This window comes from Gavialis gangeticus, unplaced genomic scaffold, assembly GCF_001723915.1.
Source record: "Gavialis gangeticus isolate Ggan-Ray unplaced genomic scaffold, GavGan_comp1, whole genome shotgun sequence".
NCBI classification, from domain to species: Eukaryota; Metazoa; Chordata; order Crocodylia; family Gavialidae; genus Gavialis; species Gavialis gangeticus.
Window position 1 is genome coordinate 134,175,938 of NW_017729032.1, and position 17,353 is coordinate 134,193,290.

Below are 17,353 nucleotides of genomic sequence, written 5' to 3' on the forward strand. Positions count from 1 at the left end.
GGCCTGATCCTATGGTTCTAAGGTCTGGATCTGGCCTTCAGGCTGTAGATTGTTGACCCTTGCCTTAAGGCCTTTGTAAAGTGGAAGGTTACCCATACATGCAGTTCAGAATGTGTGCTATCATTTTTGACAAGTATGAAAACAAGTTTCCTTCATTAAAGATCTTATAAGACAACACACAGATGAAGAGTAGCGGAAGTGGAGGAGCAGCTAGCAAAATAACATACTGTAGATAAACTACATCATATGCCTTGTCTGTTCAACATTTTTTGTTGCTGGTGTTTTTCTTCTAATTGTCTATTTGATTATCACATTTTTCTTTCTTTCTCAATTGAGTAAGAGAAGTATTCTCCTTCAAGACAGACACCTACAGTAACTAAATGCTGCAGTAGGAAAAAGGAAGCTCATTTACCACAAAACAAAAAACGTGACTTCCCCTTCAGGGAAAATCTTGAATTGTTTTGTCAAAGGTTATTGAAGAGGTGGGTGCAGGCAGCATCGGAGATAAGACATTTACGGTGGATGTCTGTTTAGGTTTCATTTCTTTCTCTCTCTACCCAAACTGTCTAGATGCTCTCTAGGCTGACCTGTGTGCAGGGTTATTACTGCATTTGCCTGTTACTGTTGAACCTCAGTGTGGCATTTGACTCTTTTGACCATCAGACATAATTGCTCTCTTTTTCTTATTTTGTACAATTTATTGCTTTGAGCCCCTGTGTCTTCAGTGTCATCTGGTGCCCCTCAGGGAGATACTCTGAGACCTATGCAGTTTCTGTTATATATATATTAGTTAGAATTACCCGTGTTCATCGTCCCAACTGTCAGATAAATGGCTCTTGGCTGTATTTATCACTCCTTGCAGACCTCTTAATGGCTTCCACTGCACTGCATGATTGTTTTTCCATTATCCAGGTTTGGATGATGCTAATTTTCTTAAACGTAATGCTAAAAAGATGGTAGTGGGAAGGTCTCAGCCAGGACTGAGGCCTTTTAGGTCTTTTTCATCCTCCTCAGTTTCTGGATTTTTCCTACTTTCAGTGTCTGTAATCTCATATTTCTGAGGCTATTTTAGGCTTGGGTCAGGTCCTTGACCCCCTTGAACTGGTGGGCCAGCACAAAGGAGATGGACAGCTGGTTTAAATAGCTACTTGGGGAGTCTTAAGCAGAGGGAATAGCTGAAACTCTCATAGGGTCAGACCTTAATTTTCCCCTAAGATATCTAAATGGCATTTACACTGTCTTTAGGTATCACTAATCATGATCTTGTTCAATCACACATAATGACCAAAATTCTGCTTCATTCCTAATGTGCTTCCACCTTGTTTTGAAAAGTTCCATGGCTAGATGTAGCTGACTGTACATGACCAGAAGTGATTCACTAGGCCTAGATAAATGTTTTATCTTCATTTATGCTTTATTGCCACCCTATTCCTTCTGGAAACTTGCATAAATTCTGTGTAAATCCCCAAATCCTTAATAAAATAGGACATACAACACTTGTTTGATGCTGAGATTAAGTACGATGACTCTGAGGCCTAGAGGTTAAACCACTCTCAGCTAAGTGGCTTAACTACTAGGCTAAAAATCCCTGTTCTCTTGTATACTGTCTTTCCCCCCCCATAACTATTGCATTCCTTCCTGCTCTGTGGCTCATATTCAACGGGAGGGTCAAGATACAATCAGGCCCTTGTTACATGGTAATTTTGGGTGGCTCCTGGAGCTCTTAACACCTTGATTGTCTGCACATAACTCCTGAAACTAATTTTAAGCACTCCCTACCAGCTCAAAATTATGCCACTCCAGGGCAGGATTATCTCTGATCTGTGTTACCCAACTCATGTTATACTAAGGTATAGCCACTCTAGGCTACACCTTAGTGTGAACACCTCATCTGCCAACCCCGCCACTTAGGTCAGTTGTAGTGGACCTACTGACCTCCCCTCCCCCCCTCACCCTGCCCAGCACCCTAGACCCTGCTCATTGGCCCCTCACCCTCCCTTACTTGGGTCTGCCTGTGCTGTCTTTCCAAGGGCAGCAGTCAGGGAAGGGTTAATTTGCTTCCCTGCTTGGCCGCTGCTGCTGTCTGGGTAGTCTCAGCCCAGAGAAGAGCAGCAGCTCTGTGGCCATGGTGGCTGGGCAGGCAGGTTAACTCTTCCCTTCCTGCTCCCAGGACAGATAGTGTGGGCAGCCATATGTAAGTGGAGGGGGATGGAGGGGTGGGGAAGAACTGGGGGAGCCCTGAGGGGGCAGAGGGCAAGCCCAGAATGGAAGGTGGGGGGTCCTTACCTTTCAGTCCTCCCCTTCCTTGCTGGCTTGAAGTGTGACTGTTCCAAACTCAAGCTGGCACTCACACCCATCAACGTTTGTGTGGCTCACAGTGTAAGGTGTAGCAAGGCCTTCAGTCTTGCCTAAGCATGACATTGTTGTTAGGACACTTTCCTGAGACAGATGTGATTTCAAACTCCCTCAGGATGAGGTGGAGCCTCAAACCAGTTCTCCCACTCTCTGGGTAAGTGCCCTAACCACACGACTGTTGGACAAAATGTGTACACTATGACTAATTTACTCTGAAGATGCAGCTGTTGTTTGTCAATTAGGTATACCGCTTGAGGCTTCTGTGAGCTGGATCCCAACAGGACACAGACAGATAAAGCTAGAGCTCAGCATGATAGAAGTACCCACTGAGACAATGGGAGAAGTATGGGTGAGTCTTCCTGGATAGAAAAAGAACACACTTTGGGGGCACAGTTCTTGCTCATTGAGAGAATGGGTGATATAGGCACCTTTGAGGTAGAATAAAGTTACTCTCCCAAGGGAACTATACAAGTTTGAAGTGAGCAGCAGTGAAGTTTAGTCTCCTTAGAGGTGAAATAGGATCTGGGTCCTTAGCATTTTTTTCTGGAAAAGAAAGCACACCTAAAACCTTGGTGCTTTTACTTAGAATGAATAATAATAAAAAAGAAAACACATTATAAAGAAGGAGCAGCAAGAAGCCTAAACTTCTGGACAGATGGAATGGGAGGAGAAAGATGGAAGCTTTAGGACAACAGATTTGAGAGCTGAGCTAAAAGCATGAATAAGAAAAAAACAAGAGGGGAAGAAATTCAGAACTGGGTGATGAAAGGCACAGCAATAGGAGAGGAGGCAGGCACAGCAGGGAGTATTCTAGTCCAACTCCAGAGGCTGCCTTTCCATTTCTAAAACCTTTAGTCTCTGAACAGACTTGAAGGATATAGGAAACAAAGCTAAGAGGATGAAACTGTAATAGTGCTTCTCCTGGGAAACACACTTTTCATTCAATCCCCTTTCAGCTGGCTTTCTGCCTCAGTAAATCCAGCTTCAGATATTGTCACCTAAAGCCTAGGAGATGGGAAAGGAAGAGGGAAAGGGAGAAGGGGTCAGAAAGTACTATACTAGTTTCCAGTGCAAATATAAATTGCAAAGTTAGGTGAGGTCACCTTGGAAAATGAACATGACACAGGACAGCCATTAGAGAAGTTATGAAGGCTTTTTGATGAAGGGCCTGTAACAGCTTCCTGTGGTTTCATATGTATTGGGGCATCACAGGTAATAGAAATCCACATGCATTTCAACCTGAAGACCATCCCCCTCCCCAGTCTTACAAAACCACATTCTTTTCTGGATAATGTTCTTCCAAAGTTTGTGCTGGTATATGCTGCCCTCTTCTGATTGATTTTACAGCTACCACAGTCACTTTTGAAACCATTCCAGGTTTACTTTTGCAATTAGATCATACCTGCATAACATTTTCTTTACTTAGTGTAAGAAATATTTTGAGATACATAATATAGGGAAGCAGAGAATACCAAAGTAGCATGGCAATTCAACAGCTTTTACAGGTAACCACTTAACTGGAAGAGTGTCTTTTATCTCATAAACATATGTTCAGAGAAATTTAGGGGTAGTTGTTATTACAATATGTGGAAAATGTCTCAGAATTGTGAAAACCAGTTATAATTTCATACAGTAACTCCCCTTCCAAATTATGCAAGACCAAACAAATGATGCATTTCATTTAATCTAATTTGCAGTTGCAACTGAGGGAGATAGAAAATGTCAGGTCCCCAGTCCATCTCTCTTTCATACATTTACTAGTGTTTTGTGCAGTCTAATTCTGAATGTGTCACCCAAAGGATTTTACCACTCGTCTTAGGAATCTATTCTGTTAATTAGTGAATCTTATTTTGAGAACATTTGTTGTTCTGAATTTTATTCTGTGTTTCATCTAATTCTTTCCTTTATAATTTCTCTCCTTTGGTGTTCAAATATTTAGAGGTTGTTATCATGTTTCACGGCCCTTAGTCATTGCGTAGCCAAGCTTATTCATATTTAACTCCCTTTATACCTTTTCTTGTAAGTAAGTCCTTGCAGCTTCTTAACTATTTGTATATCTTACTTGGAACTTCCTGCAGTTTGTCAATACCTTTCTGGTAATGAGATGGCCAAAGCTGGAGACAACATTTTAAGTGAGGTTACATAGAGTTACAAAGAGAGGGCTGTTATTTTCCTTTCCCATGAGTGTTGCTTCTTTGCATGCAGGACTAAACTGCTTCGTCTTTTTTTGCTGTCATTTATTCCACACTCACATTTCACTTAGTCTATCACCTCCTTCAACATAATGCCTTTTCAGGTTTCTTTTTCTCAAAGAATATTTCTTGAGTATTTCTGTTTATTACACCACTATTATGTTCTCTTTATATTCTAGTATACATAATTCTACATTATGTATGCTAGGTAATATGTAGTTATTCTTGATACAGTATATAGTATATTATAATGCATTATATATATTATATAATTATGTGCATATCTAAAGATACATGTTTATATAGTATGCTATTATGTTATATTTGTTCTAATTATGGTAATAAAGAGTATTTCTGATTACTTTTCTTCCCATGTATTATCTTCTGTTTTCCAGGATGAGGCTTATTTTTTATCACTACCATCATTTTAATATTTCTAGTTCCCTTTGAATTATATCATGTGTTCACCATGCCCACAATTGAATATGACTTCTGATTTTCATTAACATGATGTTGACTCCCTCTTTAAGATTGTTAATGAAGATGGACATAAGACTGATCCTTGGAGCATCCCCTACCAGATGCTTCCCCATGGCTTAACACATTGCCATTTATCATTACTTTCTCTTTACAGTTCCTTAGCCCGTTTCCAGTCCACATGACAGCATTCCTCTCCAAGCCTATTTCAATTAATTTTTCATGGAAGACTTCATAAGATGGGGCATCAAATGATGTACTAAATCCAAATATATTACCTCTGAAGCATTTCTTTAACCACTAGGCAACAAGCAATGCAGTTGCCCTTGCAAAAAGTATTCATAGTATATTGTTTATTGCTCCTGATTCTATAATGCATTATTCTGCCTTGTTTGATTGAAATTTTTGTTACCAAATTACTTCAGAATTATATTGTGTGTTTCTAGGAAAGAGTCTACTGCATGTGTATTTTTTAAAGCAGGATTTTAAAACCATGATTATGATTATAATATTATAGTACACAGAACTTGCTCCTTCTCCCATCAAAATCAACAGCAAAATTGTCATGAGCCCATTGCTGTGGAAGAGCAAGTCTTTATTATGGGCCAAATCTTGCTCATCTGTCTCAGATAGGTATTCCCAGTGAAGGCAAAGTCCCATGAGGTGCTGAGCACTCTGCTGAGTGCTGTGCATACCAGTAGAGCACTTAGGCTTTACACACACATGTTAAACATGAGTCTGATATCAAAGGGACAGAAACTCAGAAGTGCTTAATGCACTTCAATTCCCTGAGTCCAACAAGGTGCTAAGCATCTTGTATGAAGTGCAGAGTGCACTCATCTCCCACTGATTTTATCTTTTTTTGTTCGCTCCTTTGAATTTAATAAGATCGCATGTGTGTATTAGATGAGCAGTGTTTGATCCTTGGCGTGTTTCATTTCTTCTTGGATGGGAAGCTGGTAGTTGCTAGCATATTTCCATAAAAAAATCAGAATTATTTGAGAGCTCATGTTTCATATGGGATCATTCACATCAGGTAAAGTACCACCCTCGATACAGAATGCAAAGGAGTGTTGGAAGTGGTTGCTTGTTTAGTTTATACTATATCTATGCTGCAAACAATTTGGCCTGAAATTTTCAGGGCCAAGTAGGAGATTTAGGCATGAGAGGTTTGTGTCTGTTTAGGTCAGCTTTCTAGCCTTTAAAATCCCAGCTATAAGCATTCAGTGGATCTGATGTTTATATTTTACATAGATTTACTAGCCTGAAAAGGAGTCCTTCAGTGCAGATAAAACTCCCTATTCTTTCAAAAGCCCAGTGTTTTTTGTTTTATTTATTCATTTATCAATGCTGTGAATGCTTCATGAGCTCCAGCCATTGATTTTAGGAGCTAATGCTATTTTTCCTGTTTATCATAATTTATTGTCTCATTGTTGCCAGCAGTTTGCACTTGCTCAAATTTCCCACACAATATACAGGAAACAGCTCTATGGCATCAGGCTTCCTCAGATTGATTCTCACAAGGGCTGGAAGGGACAAGCTGCTTCTGTGTGCTTTGTGCTGTGACTGCATTGAGAGTCATGGTAAATCCACCATTTGGAGACTTCCTTCCGTGAGCCTACTGTAGCACAGACAGTAGCCAAATCATGTCTGCTTCCACTACACATGCTCCCATGTCACCTCTGGGAAAATCTTACCCTTATCTGTGTTTTTGGAGTTGCGTCATTCTTTGCATGTGTTTACCAAATGCCTGTATTGCATTTACTTCCAGCCTCTGTTGAGAAAGTGCATGTCCAAGGACATCTACTAGTAATCATAAAGCAAAACTAGTGAAATGATGCGGTTAGGCTAGATAAGAATGAAATATCAAAACTGCATCATTTGAGGGGTTAAAATGGTTTGTACACATCAACTGCAATACTAAATTATTTTATTGTTATGCTTCTGCTAGATGTTGGCAGGGAAAAGGGCCAGGTTCAATTACCTAGGGGCTCCTAACAAAAAAAAAAAAAAATCTTTAAATAACACAAGCTTAAGCCCCACCCAGAAGCCTGGGAAACTAAATCAGCTTGTGAGGCCTTGATGAACAATAGTTCCCCACGAATAAGCATAGAATTCATGGGCTGAAAGCAAAGAGAATGTTACTGAGAGGAAAAAGAGAACACAGAATACACTTGGACAAGCCAGCAATTAGTAAATCAACAATAAAAGACTTTCACACACCCCAGCATCTTGGCAACCGTTCTAACCTCAGCCCTCCTGTCATGGCTGTGAGAGGCTAATGAGTGGCCTATCCTCCTTCATTATACATCACTCAGAATTTGCCCAGGCATGGCTTAGTCAAAATTTGGGGCAGATCTTGCTCTTGCCCTTAAGGAATGCACTGCTCTCAGGACTCTCCCACCTACCCCAGCTGAAACGATCACGATTCTGTTGCTGGGTAGAAAAGTCCCTAGCGAGTGTTTAGGAGGCTGCCCTCTGCAGCTTCAACCCAATCAGTCTCAACCCTGCTGACTGCCTGAAAGCTGTCTTCTTTGCTGTCTCACTGCCTTGAAGCTGCCTCTGCCCTTACTGCATCTTCAGAGAAGAATCAGTAGGAAACAAGACCTTGATAGAGTCATTGCTATATGGGGAACACTCCTGGACAACCACTCCTCTTCCTTATCTTCTATGCTTTACTCAGGACTTCTTTTGTCCTTGCTATCTACATTGTAGTTGGTTAGGGGGAGCGCTAGCCAGGGACAGATCCAGGATTTGGTAAAGGGGATATTCAGATGCAGACACTCTTGTTGCAGGTGGCAGCACCCCCATTCCCAGTCTCTTCCAGTAACCTACTGGCAGGGGGAAACTGTGCTGCGGGACCCTCTGGGGACTTCTTAAAGTTCCCAAAGCAGGTAAGCATCCCCTCTTTCCCTCTGTGCTCAGAGGTACGTCCCCTCCCCTCCTCCTCCAGTCACTGCCACATTCCCAGCTGTCCCAGGGGTGAGGGAAGTTTTAGAGTTGCTGCTGTCTGCTTCAGGTAGTCTGCACAAGGGCTGGGCTTAGCTGGGAACAGCAGCAACAGCAATGGGAAGGGGCTGGGTTCCCCCACACTGCCTGGTCTCAGTAGGAGCAGACATAGGAAGCTGCTGCCTCTGTGGTTGCACTAAAAGCCCAGCTGGCTTCTAGCGTAGCTACAGCTGTGTCATATCCTGTGCAGCCCAGCTAAAATGCGTAGGAGCAGCTCTGGAAATTCCCCTGTCTCTGGGACAGTGGGGAAAGCAGCCATGGCAGGTGGGGGACACAGGAAGGGGAGGGCAGAGGAGGGGACATGGCTCTAAGCTCAGAGGGGAAGTGGAGATTCTGTGTTACTTTGGGGAGTTTTGTGAAGTCCCCAGAGGTCCAGCAGCATGGTCCAGTCTGAACGGGGAAGGGTGTAGCCATGCCACTGCCTTTGCCCCTAACCACAGGCATATTTGATGCAGAACTTTGTTGTCTTTCCCAGTAGGGGAAAAAATAGCCACTGCTGTTAATTCATTTTATCCAATTAAATGAAAGGTTCAGAAAAGCTGTTAGGAGCTAGGGCAGCATTTACCTCACTGAGTCACTCTCCCTCTAGCTTGCTTTTCTCATTGGGGCCCTACTTACTTTCCCCTTTCTGATTGTCCCATGAGGTAACTTCAAGAGGAGGGTTGGAGGGCGCTCTGGAGATAGTAAGGGGAGCTGTAACCGGTGTCTTCTGCCACCTGAGAAACTGCTGCAACTACTAGAACATTGAGCTATATGGTAGGAAGTTAGCAACCTTCATTTTAATTCTGGCACATACACATACATCTGGGCGATCCTGTTCTGCCACAGGTAGAAATTGAATTCATACTGTACACAAGTACAGTTATTGCAGTTATTCTACTACATAAATGCCTCATGGGTGCATAAAGTTAGGTTTTAGCCCAATACGTGACATCTATGTTTTGACTGGTGATTTTACACTGAGCTATACATTCAGACCTATCGCTATACATGATGACTCTGCTTTTCTTTTTCAGCTTGGAGGCTGCTTTAGTTTACCTTGGCTCTCCAAGGTTCCCAAGAAGTCACAGGCCAGCTGGGGTAGTTAGAGGGCTGTTCTCCCAACCCATTCCCCCTCTACATCCCTAGTCAAAATCAAAACCCAGAGACATACTCCCACCAAATAATTAATGTTGGTTAGGGCACTTGATATTTAGGAAACTGAGAGCAGGGACTTGAACCCAAGTCTTTTATATCCCAGATGAGTACCCTACCAACTAGATTATAGGCTAAGTATTGGTACTAAGTAAGCTGGTCCATCTTGAATTAAATAATTATATAATTCATTGGCTGCATCTCCAGTGCAGTAATTTGTTAATACTGCACAGTAGCATCATGTGGCACAAAGTGTGATGCAACTACTGCACATTAGTAATGAGCTACTCTGCAGTCAACATCACCAAAAAAGCCATTTGGGGATGGTACTGTACAGTAACACCAGTTACTGCACAGTCATTAAGTACTTGTGTATGCAAGTACTAAATGACTGGGCAGTAACAACTGCAATGTCAGTGTCTTGTGTAGATACAGCCACTAGGGCAGAGAGTAAGAAAAAGCATCAAAAACAATATAAATAGTTGCATGTAGACTGCATATAAAACAAGGGTTAAAAAACTTGAAATATGCAGACCTGGGTTTGAGTCCTTGTGCATCATACAATAATGATTTGAATAGAGTAGAACAACTTTACTTCAAGGACCGAGATGGAGAAGGACCAACATTCAGGTCTCCCATCTGAATCAGGCACAGTAGAAACTTGATCCTGCACTCCCCTAGCCACTAGGTTATTAGCTACCATATTTTCTCACATATGGCACACCCCAGAATAAAGTATGCACCTTGTTTTTGGGAAGGCAGAATGAAAAAAACATTTTTTTCCAGTGTTATGGCTGTATATATCAGGGACAGAGCTAAGATGTCTGCAAAGCTGTCAAATAGGAGAGAGACTGGGAGTAGCTAGTAGACAGCAAAAATTACAGAAGAAAGGCTAGCCTGATGAATGGAACATTGAGACTATTAAAAAGGAAGGAAAGATAATAGTTTCACTTGGGGAATATAGAAGAATAAACCAATAAGTAAATTGATTCCCTCAGTCCCTGAAATGAAATTATGCTACTGTGCAGTTGGCTTTGGAGCAGGAATCAAAATGGGGACTTCTATTCCAGGCAGAAATATCAGCTAAAGACGTGCCCACTAAAGACATGTGCCTCAATTTAAAATGTGTCTGATTTTGGGGGGAAAAAGATGTGTATTGTATGTAAGAAAACATGGTATTTTTGGATGGGTCTGCTTGTGTTTGCTCTCACTTGTGGGATGTTTCTACTTCCTTTTGGCTGTCTGAACAAGAGCAAGGGAAGTGAACATCACAGAAAGTTTGCCGTAAAGAAACTACTATGGCTTCTGGATCTTTTTTTTTTTTAAATAATATGATTTGACCCTCAGTGTGAAAAATCTGGACATGACTGATGTATTCATGGCAAACAATGTTTTCAAAAGTGACTTTCTGCATAACTTAGTCTCCTTTGTGAGACTAAGTGTATCATTTAGACTATTTTGTTATGTGAGTGTAATCATGCATTCATTCAAGGCAATTGACTTCAGTTGTATCAGAACAGGGTCTCTTAACACTCATAAAAAACTGGATATTTTAGCACAGTTATTCTTAACCTTTTCTAACTATAACCCTTTTTTCCCATATTTGTCCTACTAGGCCACGTGCAGACAAGCATGGCCATGTGCTATGTGGCACTGCAGACACATCTACGGTGCCACACACCGCACATTCAGCTGTTCTCCATGCTGCGAGGGAGCAGTGAGGGGTTCTTTTTTACCCCTGTATACCCAGGGGTCAAAAAAACCTGCACAGAAGAAAAGCAGAGCAGCCCATGTGGGGGCAGCACATGCTGCTCAAAACCAGAGCCTGACTGGCCAGAGCCACACTCCAGCTGCCAGCCAGGCTTGAGTGGTAGGGTTGGCACTGCTGCAGCCCAAGGAGGCCCCGGCCTCCCCTATCCCACCCGGGGTAACTTACTGCATGCCAGAGGTTGCATGGCACAGGTGCTCACCAGGGACAACTAGTGGTGGCAGAAGGTGTCCCACTGCTAGTTGTCCCTGGGAAAACAAACGTCCATGCTTGTGTGGACTGAGCCCCAGGAGCCTTTTTTCATCTAGCTAGGATTTAGCTGGGCTTACTCTCAGAGGCATAGCAACATGGTTGGGTGCCCAGAGCAGTTACCACACACAAGGTGCTCCTGGTTGCCGTTACGCTGTGCAATTGTTATTGCATTGCTGCAGCAACAGCAGTATTTTTATGTGCCTTCTGCCACAAGTCGGCACTCAGAGTGGCTGCCCCAGTTGTCCTGCCCTTGTTACGTCACTTCTTCCCATTTTCAGAAGCAGCACAAGTGTGGTCACAACCTCCACAACAGTGTGGTCACAGCCTCTTGAAACTGGTTCATGATCTGCCAGGGTCCAGACACCTAATTTGAAAGGGAATCCATGCTTTAGCAGTCCAAAAATATTTCCTTATCCACTGAAATATAGCTCCTTGAGACCACACTGGAGTTCCTGTTAAAAAGCAACAAATGCCTGTTTTGTCTTAATAACACAAATCTTTAAAAGAAAATTCCATAAAATTTGATGAAGAGTCCTTTTTAAATTGGCTACCAAATAAAAATATGTGTTTTGAAAACTTGAGCATTAAGTGGCTTATATAGGTAATGACAGAGTTCATTGAAATGGCTAAATGAGATGAGATATGGAGCATTAACTTCCATCTCAAGCTTATAGTAGTACAGTTCAAGTTCTTTCCAAATTAAAACAAGACATATTCCTGGATTATATTTACAGAATTCCATTGTGTGAAAAAAATATGGGGACATGACTCCCCGTTCCGTCATAAGAAGTTGAGTCATCATTTAGAAGTTGATCACAGGTAGTATATTCATAAAAAAAGCAACACACTTAGGGTTTCTTTCATTTTTTTTTCTTTTTTTACCTGGGTATGTTAAACAAAGCAAAATCCAATAATTTTCTACTTGGTCAGCAGCAGGTATGAGGGGGGTTTCTATCTATGTCAGGGAGCCTCATTGCTTGTCAGTGAAACATTGCTTGTCAGTGAAAATGTGCATCATGGAGAAGATTGCCCTCTTAAGGAGCCATAACCTGGATAAATTATTTTCCTCCTGAGAACTTCTAAAAGTGTATAAATACATCTACCAAGGGGTAGCTGAATCACCTCTCTCAAGACCTCCAGTCTGCTCTACTTATCTACTTGCAATTGCCTTATTTTCAGAAGTGCTGCTAAGCATCTCTAAGAATGAAGCCACTTATCTTTTCAGTACTCTTTCTGTCTCTCTGTCTGCTGATCTCAGTTCTCATTTTTATTTTCTTTCTACCCCATCATCTTCCTCTTTGGAGGATGGGTCTCTTAGATAGTTAACTAGGCTGGGGCCCAGGAGACCGCTATTTTGTTTCTGGCTTAGCCACTTAGACCTGCTAATGACCATGTCTCTTTGCTTCTCAGTCCCTTCCTAGCATTTGTTCATCAAATAGTCCTGATTGTAGCGACACTGTTTAGCACAGCAAGATAATGATCTCAGTCAGGGGTTTTTAGGCACAACTGTACTAAAATAATAGCAACAACAACAACCATGACCAGGGATCCTGGTTTTCGCTGATAAAAAAAATCCCCGATTTTTGGATTTAAAAAAGTAACCCAAAATGCACATTTTTCTGTGATACATATAAGTGGATTTTGGGTTACTTTTTTAAATCCAAAAATTGGGTATTTTTTAATCAGAGAAAACCAGGATCCCTGATAATAACAATAAAAGCAACAAAGGCAGTCTTCTTCTTTCATATGACATTTTAGGATGACATTCATAGATTAATATCTAAATTTGATAACCTTTCATCTGCTTCAGGGGTAGCTGCCTGGATTGATTTTAGATTGCCATTAAATGATCTAATTGGGCAATCATTTACAATGTGTTGCACTGTCTGAAAAAATCACACCACAATGGCAACCCAGACTTGTGGCCTTCCTTGTTACATGCTAAAGAACAACCCATGTTATCAACTCGATCATCAAATGCCCGCAAAGGGCCTCCTGATCAGGATTACAACGCCAAAGACCTTTTTCAGGGCCAAACTTATTGTGATGTGGGACAAAGGTAGTGATGAATGTCTACAGTATGATACATAGTAATTTTATTGTTATTGACTTTAAAAATGTAAGGCCAGAAGAGGTCATTAGATCATTTAGTTTGACTTCCTGTAGTTATCACAGGTTATTAAATTTCATAGTTGCTCAGCTTTTCTATTCATGTAGTTATCTTCTGCCTTTGTACATGCCTTCCTTATGTTTAATATATTGTTGTAGATGCTATATTCAGAATTTATTGTGTTTCTGCAGTTGTCTAGTGATGATTTCCCTGTACTCATTTTAAATTCTTCTAGGTGTGCCCTGAAGGCAGAATCAGACCTTGCAGGCAGGGCAGATTTGCCTTGGGTATTACTGAGTAGTTACACCCTGCAAACAGCTAATTTATCCAGGCTAAGACATGATTTTACTGGTGCAGTTTCTAACAGGGAAAGACAGTACTATGAGAAATAGAAGCTGTTCCCTTTTACCCTAGGGGTTTCTACCACTGGACAGCTGCTTGAAATAACCAGTGCAGACAAAGACTAAAGCCTGGCAGCATGTTAAAAAAGGAGAAGATTAAGGATGTAACCATTTTTAAACACAACCGGATGTTAATATTAACCTTTTTTTCCAGCCTGTGCTTAACACATCATCTTTTGTATCCCTCACCACACATTTTTTGGTCTTTCCACCATTATTTTGAACTTCCTGTTTCTCCTTCTCCACTACTGCATCACTCCCCCTCATTTTAACTACACCTGTAGTGTTCACCTGTACTTTTATGAACAGTAAACCTGGCCTTCATCTTTTCCTATTTTCCTACAGTCCCTATCCACCAGACCACCCTCCTGCCACTGCACAAAGGTAAGTCTAATAGTATTCAGGATGTTGGCTCTGGTGATGGTAGTTCAGCTCTTAGGCCTATGAAAGAATTCAGCACACTCTCACCCTGATCAACTGCTTTGCTTACTGTTCCTGGCACAGCTTTATGAGCACCTGTAGTGCTCTGGCAAGGTGCCAGAGGACTGGAAAAGGGCCAGCGTGGTTCCCATTTTCAAAAAAAGGAAGAAGGAGGACCCAGGAAACTATAGGCCTGTTAGTCTTACCTTGGTTCTGGGAAAACTCTTTGAGAAAATTATCCAGGAGCACATCTGCAAGGGACCAGCAGGGGAGATTATGCTTAGGGGCAATCAACATGGGTTCATTAGAGGCAGGTCCTGTCAGACCAAACAGGTTGCCTTCTACGACCAGGTCACACAATCCTTGGATCCAGGTGTCATGGTGGACATAGTCTTTCTGGACTTTAGGAAGGCCTTCAACACTGTCTCTCACCCCATCCTCATTAAAAAATTAGGCAACTGTGGTGTCAATGCCTACACAGTCAGATGGGTCACCAACTGGCTGGAGGACCAGACCCAGAAAGTGGTGGTGGACGGGTCATTTTCGACCTGGAGGGATGTGGCCAGTGGGGTTCCCCAGGGCTTGGTCCTCTGGTCTGCACTGTTCAACATCTTCATCAGTGACTTGGACAAGGGGGTGACAAGCACCTTGTTCAAATTCACAGATGACATGAAGATGTGGGGAGAAGCAGGCACGCTAGAAGAGAAGGACAGGCTACAACTAGATCTGGACAGGTTACAGAGGTGGGCAAATGAGAATAGGATGGGTTTCAATACGGACAAGTGCAAGGTACTGTTCTGGGGGAGGAAGAAGCAGCAGCATACCTACAGGGTGGGGAACTCCCTTCTTGTCAGCACAGAGGCAAAAAAGGATCTTGGAGTCACTATTGATTCCAAGATGAACATGGGTCGCCAATGTGGGGACGCAGTCAGGAAGGCTAACTGCACCTTGTCATGCATCCACAGATGCATCATGAGCAGGTCCAAGGAGGTGATCCTCCCCCTCTATGCGACATTGGTCAGACCATAGTTGGAGTACTGCATCCAGGTCTGGGCGCTGCTTCAGGAGGGATGTGGACAGCATAGAGATGCTGTCCACCAGAGGAGGGCCACTCGCATGATTGGGGGCAGTAGGGTAGGCCCTACAAGGAGAGGCTACAGGACCTGAACCTGTTCAGCCTCCACAAGAGAAGGCTGAAAGGGGATCTGGTGGCCATCTATAAATTTGCCAAGGGGGACCAGGAGGCAATGAAAGAGTCCCTGTTCCCCCGAGCACTACTGGGAGTAACAAGGAATAACGGCCATAAATTGACTGAGAGTAGATTCAGTCTAGACATCAGGAGGCACTATTTCACAGTCAGGACAGATAGGAGCTGGAACCAACTTCCAAGGGAAGTGGTGCTCGCACCTACCATAGGGGTCTTTAAGAGGAGGCTAGATAATCACCTAACCAAAAAAGTTTGCACCCAGCATTCTTTCCTGCCCATGGCAGGGGGTCAGACTAGATGATCTGATTACATCCCTTCTGACCCTACCAACTATGAAATCGTCCAGCTTTTTATTTACTTATTTATTTTTGTGAGGTGGAGCAAGAATAGAGGGAAAGCAAGAGGAAAATAAGTGTCAACCAGCTGCTGCTGCTGAAACAGAAATGGAGCCTGGTAAAGGGCAGACTAAACTGGAGAATCTTGGACCATAAGGGCCTCAGTGACTTCTTTGGAAACATACTACACTGGAGCCCCAGGACATTATGCTACTGGGATATCTCTTCTTCTGTGGCCAGGGTTATACAGTGAGGCTTTCACTAACTGCCTCCTCTGTTGTATCTATTAATGCTGTTCTGTGATCTTTTTTTTTCCCTTCTGGGAAACTTCTTAAAAATGAAGAACAAATTAAGTTTGTGCTAGAAATAACTTCTAGACTTACAAAGAAACAAACTTAATTTATAGGGGTAAGACCCAACATTTTTTAAGGAGCTGGCAAAGAAATTGCTTAGACTAAAGTCTTACAAAAAAAAATCACATGCTTTCTTTAAGAATAAATATAAATCATCAACTAGTTCTCTTGGTCCTCTGGTGCAGAATTGTATAAATATATTTCATTCCAGCATTTGTAGAAAATTGGTCACATTTCTGTTTGCACAATGTACTGTTATTGAATCTGTCACACTGACTGTTGCACTCTAAATGCAGTGAGAAAGCAGAACCCCCCCCCCCCCCTTATAAATGAGGAAGGATATACTGAGGAAGAAAGAAAATCACTCCATTACAGGTATAATCTGAGCCCATTGAAACAATCAGAAAGCTTCCCACTTAGTTCAGTGGGATAAGTTTTTTCATAAATTTAATATTTTTCAGAGAAATTTAAGGCATGGGTATTCACTGTGTTTCAGACAGAAATTCTGCAGCTCTGCCTTCTGCTCCAGGCTCTGTGCTTTGTGTCTGATCTGATGCTTCACTTTCTCTTCCTTGCTTTATCTGTTTTGTGCCAGTTTTGGTACCTGTGTTACAGGTTGGTGTACCTGATGACTAGGGATCCTAGTTGTTTTTTTTTCTTTGATAAACAAATCCCCAATTTTCAGTTTAAAAAAACCCCCAAAATCTACATTTTTCCAGAATTAAAATGAAACACCAGGAATTCTATATATATAAAGGGCTTAGTTTGTGGGTCTGTACATCTGTCTGTCTGTAATGCTTTTGGCCAATTGCACATGTGTTGCTGAAAGGGTGGGTGACGATAGGTTGCACAGGCCCAGGCAGCATAGGCCCAAGTTTGAGCCACTGCCGGGGCACTTTGTGGTGGTGGCAAATATGCCCTGGCCACCCGAGCAGTGGTGCTTCCCATACCTCCCTGCCTTAGGGCGAAAGGGGGGGGTCACGGTGGCATTGCCCCCCCACAGCCCATCCCAGATGACCCCCAGAACAGCTGGCAGGGAGTGGGGCAGCGAGCAGGAAAGGAGGGAGGGAAGCAGAGTGGGGGAAGGTGAAGGGAGGGGTCATAGTGGTGGCTGTTGTCAGGGCCAGGCAGCAGGGAATGAGGGTAGGAGGAAGGGAAGCAAGAAGGGGGCCCTAACAACAGCTTTCAGGGAGGGGGAGCTGGCAGGGAAGGAGAGAGGCTGTGTGGGCCTGGGCAGGTGCAGGGTGGGGGGAGGTGAAGGCAGGGGTCATGGTGATGGCTGTTGTTGGGGCTGGGCAGCAGGGAAGGAAAAGAGGGAAGTGGGGTGGGAAGGGGAGGGA